Raw genomic sequence first — 6,911 nt, forward strand, 5'->3', positions numbered from 1 at the left:
GGTCAGACCACTAAACGATGAAGTCTCAGGGCTGCAATCTTGGCCTCTTCTCACTACCATGGCAAGCTCTCACAGCATTAAATATGATCAACATCCTACCAACTCCCAAATGTTTATCTCTAACCAGGCTTTTCCTCTGAACTCCAGACTTATATATCCAATTGCCCACCCAAAATCTCCACTTAAATGTTGAATAGGTGTTGCAAATGTCACCCATCCAAACTGAGCTTGTGTTATGGCCCTTAGCATCTGCTCCTTTACATCCTCTTCATTCTTGACTCCTTTCCTTCTTACACACCCCACAGCCAAGCTATCATCAGCCAACCCTGACACCACCTTCACCATATGTCTAGGATCCTCTGCTACTATTTTTTTTTAGAGAATACAGTGCTTTACCACTTATAAATCTTTCACATACATTCCATTTGACCCTCACAACAACCCTGTGAGGTAGGCTGCACAGATATTACCATATTTTGCTGTGTATAATGCACTCCAGTGTGTAATGTGCACCTATATTTATGGCCCAAACTTTCAGGAAAAAAACCTTTTGATTTTTAATTTTTTTATTTTTATATAATCTTTATTATATTTTTCCATTACCATTTAGTCCCCTTATACTCCTACCCTCCAGTTGTTTTAATTTTTTAATTCAATGATTTATTTATTTATATTTAGAAACAAAACCAACTATCACATTCAAGGGTATTATTTTGCATACAGATAGCATTATCGCTTTCTAGAGTTACTTTTAATGCATAAGCATAAATAAAAGAATTAAAAACACTTATAGCTACAGAATTAGCATTACCCCTGTATAATGCACATCTTTATTTTTCCCTCAAAAATTTGGGCAAAAAAGTGCACCTTATACACAGCAAAATAAGATATTCTTCTCATTTAACAGATGAGGAAAGTGAATCTCAGAGCAGTTAACTGATGTGCCAAAGATTCTCAGTTAGTAAATAATTTCTGTTAATATCTGTCTTTGGCCTAAAAATTTAGCACCCAATCTTCTCCTCATACTCACCCTACCTACTTCACAGGGACAATGAAGATAAAATGAATTCAAGGCCAGAAAAATACTTTGGAAGAAAAGAAGCACTGTATAATTATACTTGCAAGCTATAATTTTCCACATCACTCTTTTCATTTCAAGTTGTATGTAAATCCAGAATTTAATGTTGTCTCTGTTCTGTGTTCAACTAATCAACTAAATAAGGCAGGGAAAAAGGGTGCTCCCGTTTAGTTATATAAATTACAATTAGGGTAACTTGTTATTATAGAAAATTGAAAAGCAGCATGAAAAGGCCAGTGTGTGAGTAGGACCCAATGAAGCACAGAGCAAGCAAGGCAACATTATCAGATAGGGCAAGCTTGCATAGAATGAAACTGTGATGTCAGAGTTCAAACTGGCACACACAATGGTTAATTAATGCTTGGTGGTGGCAAAGAAGAGTTATGTGTTCTATATTATATAAACAAGCAAAAGATTAAATGGGAACCCATGCAAAAGTATTTCACATCACACAGATCTCTCCAGCTGCCTATGTTACTGGACTTAAGGGGTTCACTGCTTGAGATGTTCTAGTCAAGTATGAAACATGGTTGTTGCAAGGTAGTTTTATTTACTTGCAGCAAGTAAAGGAGACAGAGGATTCATATCCAAAGCTGTCTCACTGAAAGGAGGGTTAGCCATTGCTTATATATACTACTTGATCATTACATGCTGATTTCTTCTTTGCAGTTGGCTTCACTTACCATGTTGGGTTTTTGTCAAGCTCATCCTGCTTCCAATTGGTCTGCACAATACTGTGCTACATTTTAACATTTAGCAAGCATAGTATTTAGTAAAAATGGCCCAGACCTTGAGACCCTGGTCCTATCTAACATCTACAGAAAATATAAACAACAGCATCATCTTCATTTTAAAGAAATGTGCTCATATCCTAAACTAACCAAGGAACGGCTCCATGCTAACCTTCCCTGGCTAAAACAAACTATGTAGTACCATAATTCCTAGTCAGACTAATACACAAAATATCTTTTCTTTCAGCCAAAGCATTTATCTCAACAGAATGTCTTTTAAGGTAATGAATTAGATGGCTGTTTAGGTTTATTTTTCAGGATACACTGTGGATTCTCTTGCTTTTAAGACCCAAAGAAAATTGAGTTTTTGTAGGGGGATCAGCCACTTTTCCTCCCCAAGCAGACCATGTCTTGGTAGACTTATTCTCATCCATGGCAGCTGGGAGGGCCCTGTATGTGGAGCCCCCCCACCCCAAAAGTTTTTATCGGTGATTCTAAGAACATGTGTTTGTAACATTTGATGTGTAATAGGTGAATCTCACATATTAAATGTTCTATAGCATGTGTTCAGAAGATTATACACTATATAAACTATTCAAGTCATATAAAACTATTTTTAGGGTCTTTTTAACTGAGAAGAATAATATTCAGCACATTTCTCCTCCTGTGATTCATACCGAGCAAGTTTTGTCCTGTTTTTTCTTTTCTTCTATAATAGTTTCATATTTCTCTTTCATTTCTGCCCATTCTAGGTGAAGCAGTTCTATTTCAAGATTTTCTGGGCTGGCAGCTCCTAAGTGATGCTTTAAAAAATCCAAAGCACTATTAGGTATCTCTGATTCTTCATATAAGGGCTACCAATACCTGTCAGCATGTCCAGCACCCTTGACTTCTTAAAGTAACTCCAGAACTGCTCATGCTTTGAGTCAGCAGCTTCATAATGGGCCATAATAATAGTGGCAGCTGCGTAGCTAGCTCCAGAGACTGTGGCTATTGAGCTCTGAGCAGTACTTCCCTCTGCTATCATCTTTGTCTAAGCCTTCATCCTTTCTTGCCTGGATTATTACAACAGTCTCCCAACTAGGCTCCCTGCTTTGAAGCATCCTTGCCCCACTTCAGACACTGTTCAACATTGCCTATATGATCCTGTGAAATAGAAATCAGACCATGTCAGAAGCTAGGGGACTGAGTGAAACAGATGTAAAGACTGAGAAATACAAATTGGTAATTACAAAATAGTCATGGGGATGGAAAGTGCAGCAGAGGGAATATAGTCAATAATACTGGAATAACCATGTGTGGTGGCAGGTGGGCACTGTAAATCCTGGAGGGAATACTTTGTAAAAGTGTGATTGTCTAATCACTATGCTGTACACCTGAAATCAATTCAAAATAATATTGAAAATAAACTGTAATTGAGAAAAATAAAAAATGCAGGAAAAGGGTGAAGGTGCAGAACGAAAGAAAGGAATCAGACCATGTCACTCCTGTACCAAATTCTTGCTCAGAATAAAAGTCAAAAATAGTATAGACTGCCTACAAGGCCCTACATGATCTGGGTCTCTGTGCCTCTCAGTTCTCACCACCCTTGTTCATAGCACCTCAGTCACAAAGCCCTTCTTGCTGTCTTTGGAACATGACAGGCAAGCTCCTGCTTCAGGGCCTTTGCCTGTACTTTTCCTTCTACCTGGAACATTCTTCCCCTCACTATCCACAGGGCTCATCCTCTCCCTTAGTCTTTTACTCAAATGTTTACTCAATACGACATCCCCTGGCCAACATATCAATCCCACCCTGACGTTTTGTATCCCCTCTCCCTACTTCCATTTTTTTCTTCCTTGGCAACTTACATCATAACATTACATGTATTGTGCTTATTTATCTTATTTGTCTTTTAGTCCTATTAGAATGTAAAATGTGAGACCAGGGGATTTTGTCTGTTTCATTTATCATTTTATCCCAATACCTAGCAGTGCCCTGTACACAGAAGGCACATAATATTTAAATGCATTAAGAGGTTTGAGCAGAAGGATACCATGATCAGAATTATATTTTAATATGATAACTCAGTGGGTTAAGAAGCTATGGCAGTAATCAGGGGCCACAGTGTACAACCATGCAGGTTGCATACTGCACAACTCAAGTGAAATGATGAAAGTTACTCACCTCTGGGGAGACATAAAGGGCTACTAGTCCTGGTGAAAACCTTGGAGGTAATTAGAAGTGGTCAGTCTGGCTATGTTTTGAAGGTAGAGCCTACTATGATTTGCTGGCAAATTAAATGTAAAATGTGGAAGAAGAAAGAATTACAGATATTTTCAAGATTTTGTTGCAGATCGGGTCAATCCAACTGGCAGATTAAACTAAGAAGACATTCTGTTTATAAGAGCTTACCACATTTTGAATCAGAGTATACACACTGAGAAACCTGATCCTTACCAGGGCCCCTTCAAATCCCATCTCCAGCTATACTTCTTCCATCTACTCATTATACCACTTGCTACACCATCCCTCGACAAGCCCTATACTTGTCCAGTTTACTGGTTTTGCTCATCCTATACGAAATATGACTTCTTCATCTGACCAAGTCCTACTGATTCAAATTAACACCTCCTTCAAGATGTCTTTCTTGATCTCTAAGTCAAAAAATCAATCTCTCCCCAAATTCACATTTCACTCCTTGCTTCTGTGCATCTGTAACAGCACTTACCTAGAGAGGGTACTATTAGAGTTATGTATTTCTGTTTACAACCATTCACAACCCCCATGTAACTACCAATCCCCACCTGGACTGTGAGTGCCCCACACAAAGGACCCACGTGTTGAACCACTGATTTCTGGCTCCTGCAAAGTATCTATTATGGTGCCTGATAGGAAGCAGAGGTTCTAGAAAAGTGTATAGGACAGACAGTATGAAAGCTACACACATTTCAGAAGTCAGCTTCCTTGCCCGCCACGGGTATATGCCCTGTACCGGACCGGAAGCCAACGCTTGGGTAGAAAGTACATTAGCTGCGTCATACAAGATCCAGGCAGCAAGAGGCTTGCAGGTGGCCATATACAATGAACTATTTGCCTGTGCACCCCCTCACAAGGTTAAACGGAGACTCTACATCAGCTGACTATGTTCAGAATTTGCATGACCAGCTGGAAAAAACAGCACAGAGCTCAACTACGCCAGCAGAGATCCGCGCCAGAGGCTCGCAGACCGCCCTAAACCGCTGGGTCTCAAGCCTTCTTCCAGCACGCTGCAGAGCGTGCGACGCCTGAAATGCGCAGACGCCGCTGCACGCTGTACCACGCAGCCAATCTGAGCCAACTTGCCTGGGCGGGCCTGAGGCGGGTAGCCGCAGGGGCTCGCCCAGAGCTGAGCTCCCATTGGCTGAAGCTGCATCGCGCGAGGAAGCTCCGCTGCATTCCCACCCTTGCGCCCCCTTGGCTCCCGTCTTCCCACCCCTACACTAGACTCCCAAGCCTGCCCCTCAGTGCTGCCACCTTGCTTGGTCCTCTTCCGTTCCCAGTCCTGTGACTCACCCAGTACTCCAGCAGCCGCCGGCTTGGCTAGTGCTCAAAACAGCTGTACCGGAGGCCTGACCTCTGTCTAGCATTCTTCCCAAGGCCACAGTACTAGGGAAGGGAGCATTCCTCACGTCCTTGAGAATAGAGCCTCCTGGAGGGCACCGGAGCGTTAGGCGCGGTGCGGGGCATTAAGAGGAGATATGGCGGAGAGGGGAGCAGTGCTCAGGGCCCGGGACTGGAAAGCAGCAGTACAGTGTGACCTCGGTCCGGTTCATTCCCTATTTGGGGTCGGGACCCCTTTCTGTAAAATGCAGCAGCAGGGAAGGATGAGTCCGGAGAGTTTTACGGGAGCCTTGGGACCGTTTTTTCCAACCTGGGCCTCCTCCTGCAGAGCACCGAATAATGGCGAGGCTCCAAGGCGGACAGAAGGCCCAGGAGGGCAGCGGGTGAGGACCATCAGAGGCTGAAACGGGTATGGGTGGGATCCGACCATTTTACTGCCTTGTCCACTCCGCAGCCGCCCGTCCCACTTACAACCCCCGGCAGGGAAGGGGCGGTGCGAGGTCAAACCAAACTAAGCAGAGGGCGCCGGCGCACAGCAACAGAGATACAGACCCCTCCTCTTACCCCAAACCAAATGGGCGGCTGCGGAGCGCTTTGCTGGTGCGCCCGCCTTAATCCGGCGCTTCACAGGTACCGGCGCTTCACAGGTACCAGCGCTCCTAGCTTGGTGGACGCACTGGGGGCACTGCAGCCGTTTCCTTCTCTAAGGCCCTTCACCTCTCCCGAGGCCTCAGATACCCGGATGCTCCTAGACACCTCGGGTGCTGGCGTTCTGGCTGCGCAGGCGGGTCGAGATGCGGGTGGCGATGGCGGACGTTGCCAGGGCGGGGGGTGCTCCTGTGCCACCTCCTGGGCTCTGGGGCATCCGGCCTGGCCCTGCTCCTACAGAGGTTCCCCCAATCGTTAAGCGCCCAAGCTACCCATCCTTGCTAGGCGCCCCCTGCTGCCAGTCCGTCTCGCAGCTAAGCTGGGCGCAGATCTCACCCCAGTCCGGCTCCTGCAATTGGCCGGGGAAGAGAAGTCACCGCTTCAGGAAATGAGGAAATGCTAGTGTGGAAGAGGCTCCTTCCAGGTCCTATGCATGTTTGCTGTCTTTAGAGCTCACCAGGGTTGGTTGATTGGTTGGTATTTATTATTTTAATATTTAGTATTTTTTTTAATTGGACATCTCGGCCAACAAATATCTTTGTAAAGATACAGTCTTAGTGGGGCTGGGGGGAGGGGAAAGGGGGAAAATTGGGACAACTGTAATAGCATAAACAATACAATATTTTTAAAGATACAGTCAAATATTTTTCTTCAAAATATAAGGCTATCAACATTATTTGTGTTCAATCCAACACGTGTATATATAACTAAAATAATAACAACATAGTAACACCAAAAATTGTAAGTTATGGGCTAAAGAGTCATTCTCACATTTGAGCTTTTTTTTTTCATAAAGGTGTGTCCCTGTTTTGCATGATAGGAATTGTTGTGAAATCTATATAGAGTCCAAAGAATATACCAATATAACCACA

The 6,911-nt window shown here is 43.7% G+C and overlaps 1 protein-coding gene and 1 pseudogene across 2 annotated transcripts in view; both read right to left on the bottom strand.

Annotated features, from left to right (window-relative positions):
* BDH1 (3-hydroxybutyrate dehydrogenase 1) overlaps positions 1-6,585 on the bottom strand; it is a 39,962-nt gene extending 33,377 nt beyond the window's left edge. Inside the window, exon 1 of one of the 2 annotated variants that reach the window (XM_028504676.2) lies at positions 5,956-6,585. The gene's annotated coding sequence lies outside the window, so the exon portion shown is untranslated. The remainder of the gene's footprint in view (positions 1-5,955) is intronic. The other variant, XM_036018302.1, reaches the window with a different exon arrangement.
* LOC118498918 lies at positions 2,293-4,990 on the bottom strand (annotated as a pseudogene).
* Positions 6,586-6,911: the final 326 nt, after the last annotated feature.

The sequence above is a fragment of the Phyllostomus discolor genome, chromosome 2, assembly GCF_004126475.2.
Source record: "Phyllostomus discolor isolate MPI-MPIP mPhyDis1 chromosome 2, mPhyDis1.pri.v3, whole genome shotgun sequence".
NCBI lineage: Eukaryota > Metazoa > Chordata > Mammalia > Chiroptera > Phyllostomidae > Phyllostomus > Phyllostomus discolor.